Genomic DNA, 16986 nt, shown 5'->3' with positions numbered 1-16986 from the left:
CTAAGAATAGAGATAATCGCATTAGAAGTTAGCATGGATGTGATATATATCATTCTAGCGGAGTGTATATATATCTACATATTTGTCTATAGATAATTATATAATTAAATATATATATATATATACATTGTCTATATACATATTGATATATATGTATATATATATCTTTATACATATATATGTATATGTATATAAATATATATATATATATATATACATAGCTTACAGTGAAATAGGATTTACCAATAAATAACTATAAAAATGGTTAACAATATAAAAAAACCCGATCTATTGTTAAACTATATAACACAACCACACGGATACAAATTCACCCAACTAAATATTAGTAATGTTTACCTCTCCATTACATGGACGCACTAGAATAAGCATTGGGGTTTATATCAAAATGCAAAAACATAAGCAACCTAGAAATAGAGACGATCATTCATGCTGGCCAACCCTCTTTCATGACAGGAATGCCTGGGCCAAAAAAAAATCCGGAAACCTATTTGATGTGGCAATCGAGGTATACGATAATGCTGATATCTGCGATTAAGTTGCGCTATTCCTACAAGAAACTCTAAACAAAGTATCTCAAGATCACTCATCCGGGTTTTATAGGAGTGATGGACTTTGGCTCTCACGCCATCACAACGGGATTAGCCTCGATAAGCTTAGAAAATATCTAACCAAAACAGTTCATGAGCTGGATTTTAAAGAACAAGCATAACCAACAAATATGAAGCAAACTTTCTAGATACATCTTTAAATCTAAATAATAGGACACATAGAGACATTAACAGACGAATTACATAAACAAAGGTTCCAGACACCCCCGTACAGACATCAAGATCATGGATTTCAATATCAGCAAGAGAATCATCATTTTTACATCAAACGCTGACATCTTTAATCAAGCAGTCCCCTAATACAATGAGGTCCTCCAAATAGAGGATTAACAGAAAACATAAAATATTAACCAACAAACAAAAAGCAAGCGTAAAAGGAGGCGGAACATCATTTGGTTTTCACCTCCATGTTCCTTCAACACAAAAACACGAATGGGGCATTTCTTCCTGAACCTGTTTGACAGAAATTTCTCTCCACGATGTAAGCTGCTAAAATTATCCAATATGTGTACAGTTTAGTTTAGCTATTCTACAATCCCATCAGTAAAATTACCGTCGCATAGGGAACCCAATAAAAAAGAAAATTTGAACTGCTCTTGCAGATCCAAGCAAAATTGCCCATTAGAGGGAAGATGCAGGGGGATATACCTAGTATATGGATCGACTTACGCACCAGGCTAGTGATAAACGGGAAGTATACATGGGTATGCCACAAGGGACTTTTTAGTATAGATTTTACATGCACAAGAGAGGGAAGAAATGATGAAGATAGTATAAACTACCGGAATATGGCAATTAAAAACAACGAAACACCATTCCGCATTAAATGGAAGAACATAGAGAGAAAACCGGCATACTCACCTCAAAATATTAACGCGGAGTAATACGAAAGTAGAAATACTATAAAGGACTCCACAGAGATCTGTTTAAACGCCGGCATTGAATCCCTTACGGTATGTATACCCAGGAGACAAAGAGTATTAATAAACTGGAGGAACCGAAAAACAAACACACTTTTTTACATAAAGAATATTCTTAAAGAATATTCAAAATGCAGTAATATTAACACATAACATAGTTTAGCAAAATAAAATAAGAAATGTAGGCAATTTTTAGTAAAAAGTAAGGAATTTGTACGTCTACATAAAATCCTATCAACTCAAATATATATAAATATATATATATATATATATATATATATACTTATATATATATATATATATATATATATATATATATATATATATATATATATATATATATATATATATAAGGTCTGGACAATACAATTCAGTAAATGAAATAAAAAATAGTTAATACAAGAATACCCTGATTATAAGGTATTTTACATCCTGGTATCATTTAAACATACCCACACACATATATATATATATATATATATATATATATATATATATATATATATATATATATATATATATATATACACTAAGAAAAAAAATGAAATAAATTTACATCATATAGAATGCTGAATTTAATTTATCCAGATTAAAAGTGTATAAAATATGATAATATATATTCTAATGCACGTACATGCATGTTTCGGGGACCTACCCCTCTTCAGCGTAGCTTGGCTGCTATTAGGACTCGAACCCTGGACCTATGTAGTTCAGTCCAGCATCTTATACAGTACGCTATAATGCCATAGACCATTTACTGCATAATTTTTATCGTTTATATATTTATGTAGATTTTTTAAGCGATAATGTAGGTTAGCGTCTTCACCCTGAAGACCGGGCGTATTTTTAAGAAATTGCTCATTTTTTTTTGACGTATCAAATAATATTTTTATTCATTTATCTATTTTTTGTATTTTTTTTTAATTGTTAAAACAGTAACCTACGTAGATGCATGTTTCGATGCCCTGGCTATCTTTAGCTTAGCCTGCCTGTTATTAGAACTCGAACACTGGACCATATGCATTTTAGTCCGGCGTCTTATCCATTACGCTATTATGCCATAGACGATTTACTGTTGAGTTTTTATCGTTCATATTTTTATGTAGTCGTTTTGTTGTTTCCTTTTTACGATATTGAGGTTAGCGTCTTCAGCTTGAAGATCGGATGTGCTTTTTAGAAATTGCCCTTTTTTATTTTGGACGTAAACAAATAATATTTTTATTATATATGAGGCTCTTTAAATATGTTTCCAAAACTTTTTCGCATTAAATTTTTTATTGGAAGTAAACACGAATGAACTATTAGTAACTTTTGAACTAATCTTATGAGCCTACAATGCAGTTGATCTGCTATTTGTACAGATTTAGAACGATCCATCGAAGTTCATTTGTTTTATCAATGTCACGTCATCTTTCATCTTTCAGTTGTCTGGAAACTACTGAATGGATTTTTTCGCTGAACTTTGAAATTAGGCAACGGTTACAGAGTGCAAGATCTGGATTATACGAAAAGTGAATAACCGTCTTATTGCTCATCATTGTCAAATGGTCTGTGACAAGGATAGAGCACCCTCGGTAAAAACCTCGAGCACATCATTCGCATTTTCAGTACATCACGAATAATTGGGCGTACAATTTCCATACTTACACTAAACTGCCCATTTATTATCTTTGTAGAAAAATAGTTGACTTTATCCATTAATTTGGGGGGGGGGGCAATCGAGTTTGTTGTTTAGACTTCCTTACTCTTCCAAAAAACTCAAACTCTCTCAAGTACTCCCTGCTTTTATGAATCTATTAAGCTACCCAGATACTGAGGCTAGATTCATCCAAGATCGGCAAAAAGCATTCTGAAGAATTATATATATATATATATATATATATATATATATATATATATATATATATGTATCCGTGGCATTTTTGAAGTTTACAATCGAATTTTATTCAACATCGTTCTTCTAAGTATGCTTACGTTAACATTGAATTCTTTAACAGTCTTCAGCTATCGAAATGTAGTATATACTAATACTTGCTTTAAACGTTTATTTGAATGTAAAACTGTAAAATTACTTTATCTCATGAGATCAATAGCATTTACGTCTTGGATTTGATAAAGTCTACGATAAATACTATTGAGAAAATTAGGTAAAATTATTGATGACACATCATATATATATATATATATATATATATATATATATATATATATATATATATATATATATATATATATATATATATATATGGTGTATAAATAACAACAACTCTATTCCAAAATTCATTATGTTAGCTTCCCGTTAATATATTCATTTATTTCAGTTTTATCAGCACCTGCTTTATAGCGCAAAATCAATCACTTAATTATTATATCAATAAGTAAATTTATTATGCCCTTAAATCATAAGAAGAAATAGCAACAATCACTCCGTCAAAAGGAAATAACGATTAATCTGACATGATTAAATCCGAAAATTGGAAAAGACGCTGCATATATATATATATACATATATATATATATATATATATATATATATATATATATATATATATATATATATATATATACTATCCATTCATGTGTAATCACCTTTTTCTTTACCATATTCCCGCTGCTTCACTTATTTTGTTTTCAAGTAAGATCTTTGACTTACTTGTCGTTTCATGAAATACTTCTGCATGACAAAACCCAATCTCGCATTTTGTTTATTCCTACCCTCTGATGAGAAGGAGTGTATTTCTTCGAAACTCCGAGGGTTAAGGCCTATCCATTTATCTAGTGTTTCCTTTTCAAATTAAATATGTTTTTAACTCATTTCAAAGTGTTTTTTAACATATTTTATTAACTGTTTGCTCATACATATATAAATATAATTATATATATACATATATATATATATATATCATTGTTTATATTTATATAGTGCATATTTAAAAGAAGCGTCATTGTTTCATTGAGTTTGCTTGCTATTTTACAAAATTTCAGTGTTACAATCAGCACACGTCTCTGAAGTATAAAACACTTATTTTTTTTTAAATTAAAATCGATATCGTCGATCTCACGTTTGCAATCCTAAAAATGTATTACTTTATTTGCCATTCTCCCTTTTTCATGTTTATAATTGTATAATGTTTTAAAATGAACAACTTCCTATAGAACATATCATTTTAAATAATCACCTGTATCTGTAATTTCTAGAACATAGGTAAATACATCCAGCTATGTAGACTAAAATACTTGTAGTTTAGTTCCATGTCGGAAAACCTTTACCCGAAATACATTACTAAGATATTTTGCCGGAAGTATATATCATTCTCCGTGTACATCCTAAGCAACTTTTCGGCGATTATGTTTAAGGAGAAATAGAGTTCAACGCGTTTCAATAGTGTTATTTTTACTCACAATTTTTGTAATATGAAATTTGGAAATCGGCATTATCTAAGCGGTGATTTATCAAACGCCATATTTAGAAGGGAAATAAGTAGTGAATTGATGAAAAGGTATTTGAACGTTTATGCTTTTGTTTTATTAATAATGCCGAATCCTAATTTTCTACATGGATAGCGCGGAGATTTAATAGAGGATAAAAGAAAATACAAAAAAAATAGTCTACAACATACATATATACACGCAGATAAATATATGCATATGTATATATATGTATATGTGTATATATATATATATATGTGTGTGTGTATGTGTGTGTGTGTTTGTATTGTGTTTCAGGGGGTCTGTGTTGTATACAAGATGTTTATTAGAAATAGTATGGCTTCCTAAATGCATTCATGATTTACCAATAATGTTGGTTTTATTTACTTTATTAAGGTTGTTTTCTAATGAGTAATTGGAAATCATAAATAATCTTTACGTGAGGTAATAAGCAAAAAGTGTATATTACGTTATTTATTATCAATTGCCAACTTAAGAAATAAGGCAGGAAATAACGCCTGGAAATATGACTCAATATAATACTTTTGTTTGAAAAAATTATTCCTTTTCTTTAATTGTAAGACTTGTGAACATATGGAGAAACAGGAAAGATGCAATAATAATTGTTTAAGCGAATTTGAGATGCGTTATTCCTTTATTTACTTTTTGTTGGTATATTTTACCTCATCAAATGTATAATCCAACGTATCCTGTAGGTATAAGTAATATGTAATATGGGATTATACGGGGTGTAAAAAAAGTAACTTTGATAAGTGTTGAATAAATCCTATATAAAGATATTAAGCATTCAAGTGGGTGAACTTAGCTAGCAACGTGTTCACACACCATCAAACAGGCATCTATTTTTGATCAGTGCCAGATTTTTTGTGTCCCTCCTTGTGAAAGTCTTCAAAGTACTAGTAGTGATAATTGAATAGAAACAAAGTTCCATGTGTGCTAAAAGAGCACGATCCTAATTAAAAACGTGCTTTTATAACATTCCGTTTTTTAACCCGTCAAGGGTTTTAAATATATTAATCGAAAAAATATGCATTTGTGTATCAGACATATGTAAACCTGATTGTATATTTGAAGAAATGGTGGATATGGGTAACCCGGAAACGTCGTGATAATCGCAGTTAAACTTAAATACTTGGTATGCGGAGTGACTGAAAAGTCAGGTATAGCTGCCCATAAATGGAAAAAAAAAAACAAGGGAAACCGTTTACCAATATAGGACGAAATGAAAGTTATAAACTTAGATATTCTGGCAAAATAAAAACAACTGCTAATATGCCTAGTATAGAAGTCAATAATATATCGCTACCAGTAATTATAAACAACAGATAATATATGAAAGTAATAAGTATATAGGTACGGATCAATGCCGTTGACACACCGGTTCTTGCCAGATCACCGAGTTTTTTTTTCTTTTTTTGATCATCACTTATCAAGGCCCGGAAGCCACTCAGGGATAAGGGTTAAAGCTACAATAAGGTTGAGCTACGTTGAGCCTGGTCAGTACGAGATGGGTCAGTTTTTGGGAAGGCTAGGCGATGTATGTACCTTCTGTGAAGGTTGTGCTTGGGGCCAGCACCTTCACCCCGTAAAATAACTCAGTCGCCATTAAAACATCTACAAAGTTATAAATGGCCTATGCCCCTCCAGGTCTCAAGGGCCGTGGAGTAAGTAAATAGCTACATGTACATAAATATATAGTAATGATTAAGGATATTATTAATTAAAAGGATGTAAATGACAAAGTTCTCTCTGATTCTCTTCGCTCTGATCTCGAGCGCGTGGTTCAGTGCCGGAAGACGTGGCTGGTTACATTTAATGCATCCAAACCAAACCCTTATCCTTACATCATCAACACTCTGATCCTCATTTGACATCAATTGAAATGGATGGCTCCCGTCTAGATGAAGGCCCGTGTTTTGCCAAGCTTTTGTTTTGACCTTTACTCCTGATCTGAAATGGAACACATACATCAAGTCTGTTGCCAAGGTCGCTGGAAAGATGGGGGGGATCCTTTTACCGCTCCAGAAGATATCTCACTACTGATGCAATTCTCTATCTATATAAAAGCCAAGTACGCCCAAGGGTGGAAACTGCTGCCATATGTTGGCAGGAGCTGCTAAAACATCTGTCTAGCTGAATCCACTGTGAAAAATTTCCCCCCACTCTTTATCTGTGCCTTAATCAAAACGTGGATTAAATGAAAAAAGCTTCTTTCTTAGAACTGCGCGCCTGTGGAACTCTGTCCGTATGCCTGCTTCCTACCTGACTACCACTTGTATGTCTTCCAGTCCAACGTTAACAAGTTCCTAATGAACCGCCCCCTTAAGTAAACACTTCATCAAATCTCCATACTAACGTAATGTACTTGCAATAACCCTTATCCTGGGTGTATTCCGGGCCTTTATAAGTGGTGCCCACTGTGTAAAAAAAAGAAAAAAATAGGTTTAAGGCTCCTATATTTCGCACTAGAATTGTCCGCAAGGACCCGTGGCACAGTGATAGTTTCCTGAATGATTACTGTTTTATTACATTTGCGAATTACTTTAGATCTCGGTGTTTATCTCCCGTAAGTAAATAAATGGTTCCGCTCGAAATTCTGTCAACACTCGTTAGTTTGACAAAAACATTCCCGGGTTCGACAAGATACACCTGAAGAAGGTCGGAGGTTATATCGTCCGCAACCTTGTAAAAATCACAATCACTATGATAACAGTAGTTCGAGGAATAATAATACAATGATATGTATCTCATTGTAAGATGAGTTTTATTTTCCAAAATAATGTTCAATGTAAATATGAGTCACTATATCCACATTTTGGGCTAAAACATTAAATAAATAATTGCCCAGTATCAAGCAGCGAGCTTAAAAACTTAAACAATATTTTGTTAACATTTGGAATCAGTAAATACGAAAAGTAATGATTACGTTAATTCGAGTTATATTCTGGCATTATGGATTGAGGAACCTGCTTGCGTATGACGCACTGAACTATTTTCCAGAGTTTCCAGTTGTGAAATAGCTGGTCATATCTTCTTCACTATCAAAGTCTCTCTCTCTCTCTCTCTCTCGTATAGGTATAAAAATGGCCGTTTTGGGCCGGAAAACTAAAGCTCACAGTATTAAAACCTACCTTCATCAACGACTTTCTACAATCTACGGCAGCATTTAAAAGTCGATGAGGATAAGTGCCTTGCCGTCAGAATATATGTGTATGCAACGAATCAGCACACACATGTTGAACCTTTATGAAACGTCATCTGCATGGATATATTTAGGTAAGTTTGAATTACTTGAAGTTGAATAAATGTTTAATTGTTAACATTGTGTGCATGCTACATTGGGTCTATTTCTTAAATAAATAGAGCACATCAATTTCCTTTTAATGTTCCATGAATTAAAATATATTCCAGAAAAACAAAACTGTTTAATTGGATTTAAAATACAAGTTTACATTCGAAGTCTGCAAGAATATTTATGATATTATTTATATCCTATGTAGAACAAACAACAACTGGAAAAAACTATGCTGTAATACGGTTTATTTATTCTTTATTCCAAAATTATTTACGCTATACATTTTCAAGTTTAATATTTTATTATATATCATGCGGCACATTAAGTTTTTTTTTTTTTTACAATACTCCTAATTTATTTCGATTTTAGTATTTATTTTAATAAATATAATACATCTCATAATCAATATGAACACATCATGCCATGTGAGAATGTTTAACATTTTCTTATATTTTACGCGTTCTGAGATGTGTATATGCAGTTTGAAGACAAGTTCAACAATATTAGCTGAAACTGAGTATAATAAATACCGGTTATTTTAAGACGATATGTTATTTTTTTTTCGTTGACATGTCGCTTTGTCTTGTATAGTGCCCGCTCGTCTTGATATAATATGTGCATGTGCCTTCGAGACGACAGGGAAACACAATGACCAGGTATTTTTTATTGATCGGTTCGTGATAAAGGCGGCTACTTCATTTAATTGGATGCGTGCGTGTGAGAAAATGATTATTGTTAAGCGATCAACTGAGCAGGTGTTATGAACTCATTGAATCAGTTGTAATCATTTATTTTCCCGGTTTCACTCTCTTTTCAGAAAAATCCTACCATTGCACGACATAGCTTCCTGATTAAATCGCCGTAGAAACCCAGCTGGAAATAAAATGCAAATATATGAGTCCTCTACCTGTGTATACATTTGTAGCAAACTGTCAGTTCTGATATTTATAAGTATACAACCATTGTGCCCGGAGTTGCTCGGATATATATTGCAATTTAATATAAAATGTGAATTCTTGCAGATTGCTTATTGGTAATTCTAGAGAAAATTCTTTTGTTATTACTATGTTTTATCAAATATGTTGTAGTGTTTTCAAAATAAATATATATATATAATATATATATATACATATATATATATATATGTATATATATATATATATATATATATATATATATATATATATATATATATATATATATATATATATATATATAACTTAAGGTGGAAGAAGTGCGAATTAAAACTAAAACAACCAACGTCCCCGGTTTTGTCGTTACAGCATGTTTTTGTAAGACTAATTAGAAATAGTAAATGTACACTTACTTAAAACTATAAAACTATACCTACGCTTGCGTCGAGAGGATATTATATCGATGTACGCTTGCTAAGCTGTTAAAATGTGTTAAGGAAACATACGATTCATTTATATATATATATATATATATATATATATATATATATATATATATATATATATATATATATATATATATATATATTGAGATTTAAAAAAATTAATTCCTGATATTTATATTTTTTATCTTAATTATTATTATTTTTTTAATTTATTGACTTTTGCAAATTTTTAATTATCTAAATATTGATAATTTGTCTACTAGTTCTCTGACTATTTTAGATTTAAACTCTTACTTGCTTGAAATCTCTACAAATCCATTTCACTGACAGATTTTTCTTCCTGATATTACTTTTCATTTTTGCAAGCTCATATTTTTTCTTCTCAAAACTATCACAGCCATGATAGACTAAGGAGCACCACTTTTTACGATAATCGGAAGCACTTTCCCAACTGAAAGCGTCAATACCAAAAGCCTTAAAATTATCTTTGATGTTATCCTTAAAGCGTTTCCTCGGTTTATGTTGTGGACGCTTTCTTTATGTAATTATACCATAGAACAGGCGCTTTGGCAATCTATCGTCGTCCATCCTTGTCAGATGTCCAGCCCACCTAATCTGGTTGCGTATAATCAACTTCTCGATACAAGGTACATCACCCCGCAGGAGAACATCCACATCGGATATAAAAGTGCTCCGCCTGATGCCCAGAATGTGTCCCAGGAATTGCTGGTGCACTCTCTCCATGATTTTTATGTGTCTACCATAAGTTGTCCAGGCCACAGAAGCGTAAAGCAGGGATGGTAAAATACAAGATGTATAGACACTGATCTTAGTATGAATAGTTATACCCCTGTCAGACATTACTCGATTCTCTAAGCCACCAAACGCCTTTGTGGCACGCTGTATCCTATAGTTGACCTGAGCACCCAGGGTTCCATCTCTTGCGAAATAATACACAAATGTGTCAAATACACAAATGTGTCAACCACGGCAAGTCTCTGGTTGTTGACAAAAATATTTGGTTCTACATACAAACTGCTGGGTGGAGTTGTGAACATGACCTTAGTCTTCTTAAGACTAATAGTAAGCCCAAAAGACGGACAGGCCCCCGAAAACAGATCCATGATACCCTGCATATCCCTCTCAATATGGGCCACGAGATCGGCGTCATCCGCATAAAGCAATTCACAAACCAGGTGCTGAAAGGTCCTTGTAGAAGCATAAAAACGATGAGGATCAAAGACCCTAACTGTGGTTCTGAAAAGCAAACAAAGACCTAGACAACATTCCCTAAACGCATATGATAATATTGTTGCAAAAAAAATTGAAAAAAATGTAGGTGCTAGGATATCACCCTGCTTCACACCATTGTCAACCGATATGGGTTCCGGCAGGCATCCGTTAAAGTTCAGTCGAGCCTTCATATTAGGGTGGAGCTCCCCGAGTAATCGTAGAAATTGAGGTGGGCATCTCAACCTCCCCAGAACTATCCATAGGGCACTTCTGTTCACCGTATCAAAAGCCTTAGTCAAATCAACAAAAACCTGATAAAGCGGCATAATTCTGTCACTTACATAGATTGGCTGTTCAATCCTCTTCACCAAATCAGAACGCACTCCAAAGCCAATTCCACCCTCTCGTCTCAACCCCAATGGTTTTCCTTTCCAAAAAAAATGTGTACCCCAAGCCTACATCCACCAATTGATCTTCAGCACTCAATCGTGTTCCATACAATGCCGTAATGTCTATGCTGTACCTAGCGAGCTCTCTTGCAACAATAGCTGTCCTACGCCCAGGTCTTTCATTATCCAGGACATCTAGCAAAGTTCTCACATTCCACGTTGCAACAGTAAGGTTATTCCTCTCCTGATAAATTTGGATTTTCCTTGTTTATTATTGTTTCTTCTACAAATATACACCAGCTGCCTACCACAGGAAGCCGCCCAGCTTATTAAAGGGTAGATAATTTTTAGGTCACCTTTTCTAGATCCTTCCACAATGCATGGGTGAGCAGTGTATCCCTAGAAAAGGCTGCTCAGCCGCCATATCATCCACCGAAGTTGCTTTCACCCTGTAAGCGATTTAGTTGCGATGTTAGATAAATCACTGGCCGTCTATGAGCAGATTTGCAGCTATTTACTTCCAGTCCGCTAACCCTGTGCACGTAACCACTCACCTATCGCCATAGGACATTTTTTTTCTTCGAAAGATATCTGCACATGAAGATCGCGACACAACATGCTTGTTCTACACATATTGTACCTTCTCGCACCCTACGACTGGTTGCACAGTGACAAACTGATATAGTGAGATGACTGAGCAGTGGCATAGTGTGAATGTTTTATTATCACGGAGTTTTACCTTTCCGGCAGCTTGACATACACACACACATACACATAAGCAAGCACACATGCATATGTATTTATATAACCCTAGTTCTCACAATATAGTGACCCTCCAGAACTGTAGAGAGAGGCTACCAGGTACTACACCTTGCCCAAGGGCGACCTGAAACTATGCAAGTCAGAGGCGTTCATCTCACTGAGGTAGTAGGTTACCCGCATACCCAATATCTATACATACATACATACAAACATACATACACACATACATATACAAACACACACACACACGCATATATAGTTTTTCATATTATTTTGTATTCCTGCAGGTCACCAATTGAAAACGAATAAAGAAAAGTTATAAGCTGTTATACTTTTCGTATTCTCTTATTATACCATTTTATATATATATATATATATATATATATATATATATATATATATATATATATATATATATATATATATATATATATATATATATATATATATTCACTTCCAGCGTGACAGGGCATATCAAACCGAAGGTGAAATCAACACTGACCAACCGATAAATAGGATCCCGCTGCTCCGAGAAGTCGTGCGGAGAATACCCTGTGAAAGAGGGTCACGACTTTTATGTGATAAGCAGCCCCGTTTTAGGGATCCTGGAGGGCTTACACCTTTTGCTACTGACCCTGAAAAGTCACTAATGGTGAGCTGTAACAAGCACCCCTTCACACTTGTGCATCTTTTGATTAGGTTTGTTATTATTGTTGGCGGTCTTGTAGTTAATATGTATTTTGTTTTATAGTATACTTTTATTGGCTCATTTTTGTTTATGGTTAGTTTTTATCATTTTATTGTGGATAGAGTTTAGATAGATTTTCATGTGCTTATCGGTAGATTTTTTCGGTGGAAATTATTGTTTTTTATTGTTTGTTTTATGTTGCTTCTTTGACAAATATCGATCGGGTTGATGCTATAATGTATGAGGGGTTAATTATTTTGTTTATATACGGGCAGTGTAATATTCCTATGGCTTTCGTTACGGTAGTATACGATTATTGCATCCTTTTTGGTAGTTTTTATTGTACGTTGAGTTTATGTATTTGGTGCGGTGTCACAAACTTACTGATACGTCAGGAAATTGTATTTTCTTATTTATGTTTTGTTCGCGTGTCAATTTAAGGACGGACTATATTTGCTAGAGCTGATTCCTTTCTCTCTGTATAAGTGTGTTCCTACCTTTCGTCATCCAATCTGCCATGTATGTTTTCTGTATACGTCTTCTCAAGGATAAGGCTATCTTTTTGTGTACTATTGTAAATTTTTTTATCCGTGTACTGGGATCTCAAGTATGCCATTTTTATATGGTTTTCTTTAGGATTTCTTTAATGATTTCAATCACTGTGTTTTCTTCGATATCTCGTTATTTCGGCATTCTCTTTTGGTCCGGTTGTTTTTCCACTGTCTTAATCCAGGTGAGTGTTGTTTCCGCCATGTTTATTCTTCTGATTTTGTTTTACTCCAATTACATTTTAGTAGAATTTGCTTTCATTGTTTTCATATGCCCTGTTTTACTTGCACTCTTCAGATTTTATCCATACCGTCATAAGCTTGACACTTTAGATGCTATATTAAGTTCACGTCTTCATGATTATTGTATTTATCGTCTCCTTTTTAATTCTATTTTCAATTTTGCATCTTCTAGAAGTCTCTTTTTTCCTATTTCTCGTTTTAACTTCTTTTTCATGTGTGGGTATTTGGGTGCCCAGCCTTATTTCCCACCCGGAGTTTGTTTGTGCATCTTTTACCGGCTGTTTCTAATTTGCACTTCATACTTTCCATCTGTTTTCTGCGTATATTTATTTGTTCAAATCTGTGTGTTACCTCTGATTTCATCTAAGTTATTATACTGAACAACAGTGATCATATGTGACAGTTTAAACGCAGCAGAACCCCCATAGTCGCACTGCTCAGTCTTCAATTCGCGACCGACCGCTTGTCAGTTCTTTTAACGTCAGGATTGATATACCATCGTCTCACTGGTTGGTCGTACGCTAAGAAAAAAAAAGTAACTCACAATTCGTCTACAACAGGAAGACAATTCAAGGGAAACCTCCAAAAACTCTACGAGTGCTATGTACAATACCGGCAAATTTAGAAAAAGAATGTGAGGGAGTCGAAACACACACATTAATATAACATGGAATCATAAAAAAAACTGAAACTGTATATTTAAAAATTACAACTCTCTTGTGTTTTATATGTGAGTCTCGCATAAAACGGCACAACACAAATAATGAGGTTTAGTGAATATAGAGAGAAAGCACTGACCATCCCTCCGGTAGTAGAGTACACTGAAAACTAAAACCTTCCGAATATTTATTGTCACCTAAATTCAAGTGACGACCAATGGTCAACGCTAACGGAAATTAATGGTAAGCGGCTGTCGTAAAAACGTTAATTCCTTTTGCAAAATCGGAGGAGATGAAGTGTACTGAAACTCTGTGGAGACTTTTTTCTCAAAGAGCAATTGTTGATGATGTCTTGTGTGACTACGCGTAGTGATAAATTAATAATAATAAAATATTATAGTAAATAATAATAATAATACCAATAATAACATATTTATGTATTATTATTTTTATTATTATTATTATTATTATTATTATTATTATCATTATTATTGTTGTTGTTGTTGTTGTTGTTGTTGTTGTTGTTGTAGAAGCTGTAGTGTTTTTATGGTGGTTTTTTGTTGTGATTTGTATAATGGTTTATTGTCTTTATTGTATTTATCTTTTTTTCTTATATTTCCATATGTATTGTTTTTGCTGGAATCCACATTAGACTTCGGATCTTACAGCCATTTTTTCTAAGAATTCTCATATCTGTCCAACGCCTACATTTTTAACTTATCGTGTCGAGACTTATTCCTTTGCTCAAAACCGTTACTTGGGCCCTGCGTTAAAAACACACAATATCGCAGGTTCCCATCTGTATTTGTCGAATTAGGGACAATTCTAGTGCTTACCATCTTCCTACCTAGTTACTCTTGTCGGGAAAAATGTTATGGACATCACAACAAAAAAAATTGTCAAAAATATATATCTTTCTTTCGGCTTATCACATCCGAAAACTCTTTAAATACACGTTTATGTTAGTTTTTTGTCCCCTCTCTACAATTCTAACTGATTTCCAAGCCAACCATTTATCTTAATTAATCTGATTTACTCCTAGATGATGTCAATTCTAATGTATATACCTTATAATGACTCTGAATTCCTGTCGCAAAAAATAACATTTGCATACATGCAAGACACTTTACATTATAAAAAGACTTTTTAAAAATATGTTACATTATACATTTAATCTATGATTTTCACAAACAAAAAAAAGAAAGAAAATGTGTTTTTCTTTTCTGTAACACAAAGTCCGTTAACGCAAAAAACCATACATTATACCTCTTTTCAATGACAACATAATTAACCACATTAAAAGCTAGCAAGTTCAACAGTTTCACATTTCTGCTTTTTTTTACAATAGCGTATTTTTGTTTCCGAACGAAACACGTTTTAAGTGCAACTCACTTTTAATTTAATTTTTGATTGACATATGTAAACATTCATCCAGCAAGACATTTGAGATACACTTTTTCATGAATGACATAGTGACTTACTTTTTCTTTCACTGTGTTCGTGTGAGTTCATATTTTCAAAACAAACTATTAACCGAATTCAACAATTATCAAAACAAAATTTTTCGTCTTGTGTAGTATATCTTAACATAACAAACTCTTTATTTTATTTTGTTTCTGCTTAAAATTTCTGCGTGTTTGTGTATATTTAAACCATCTTTAAATTAATGAAATGCATGGTGAAAAACAAATATTTCCATTCATTACGTATGCTTTCTATTTGCGGCATATCGCTCTTTTTTTCAAATTGTCTTGTATACTTTGTTCTATTGTGTGTATGTGTGTTCGTTTTCTTATTTAATTATTGTTTCAAATCGTTTTACAATTTTTCCTTGTTTTTTTTCTCTTTTTAATGGGGCCTTACGTTGTTACTGTGATAACGCCAGTTTCTTTCTTTTTGTTTCAAACCCACCCTTGTTTGAGTGGACTAGTCACGTTCACAAAATTACGTTTATGTTGCATAGGGCGTTATTATAAGAACGTATATTCTGTATTGTTGTTGTTCGTTTTAGGAAGGCTTAGTTGGAGATTAGCGTTTTAGAGAGATATCTAGAGATAGTCTAAGGTGAGTCCATAGGTTGAGTGTCCATATGTCTTAAGATGTTCATGTTGTAAGAGATATCATATTGGAGACATTAACAGGTATATATAAAGAGAGACACAGTTTTGTATATATATATATATATATATATATATATATATATATATATATATATATATATATATATAATAGACAGTGTACCTGCTACTACTAGAGAACCAATTGCATGAGAGGAGATTTATGAATATTTTGAAAGATAGACCGAGACATGGTTCGTTTGACATTTACGTTTTGGCAGTTGTGGATATAATATAAACACGTTACCTTTCTGGTTGTAGTGATGAACACAGAAGACGCAGATACAGAAAGATGATGACGTTCTTTATTTCAGGACCGGTCCATGACTGCGCGTGCGGAATTCAAAGTTTCTTTACATGGTTATCTCTAAAATCCTCTCACTTCCTGAGGGTGTCTTGATTCTAACGGAGAACCGGTCTGAACGTCTCTGCTTCTCTACGGCTCTTCTCCCAGACTCCCAGACTGCATCTATCAAACTCTAATTATATTGAGAACTCGTAACTTCATCGCATGATTAAACATGTACTCATAAACCACGTTGGGTGGCATGCGTCAGGTGGCCACATTTGACATAACTTCGAGTTCAGTAACATAGTTTCAATAACATTTTTACAAAATGTGTGGACAATTTCAATTGTCGATTAAATTCCTTCACAGAAACAAATTTCATTATTACATTCCTTTTCCATGTA

This window comes from Euprymna scolopes, chromosome 8 (genome assembly GCF_053919585.1).
Source record: "Euprymna scolopes isolate OS-2025 chromosome 8, ASM5391958v1, whole genome shotgun sequence".
In the NCBI taxonomy this organism is placed as follows: Eukaryota; Metazoa; Mollusca; class Cephalopoda; order Sepiida; family Sepiolidae; genus Euprymna; species Euprymna scolopes.
The sequence above is the reverse complement of the archived record's forward strand: the minus strand, read 5'-3'. Positions refer to the sequence as shown.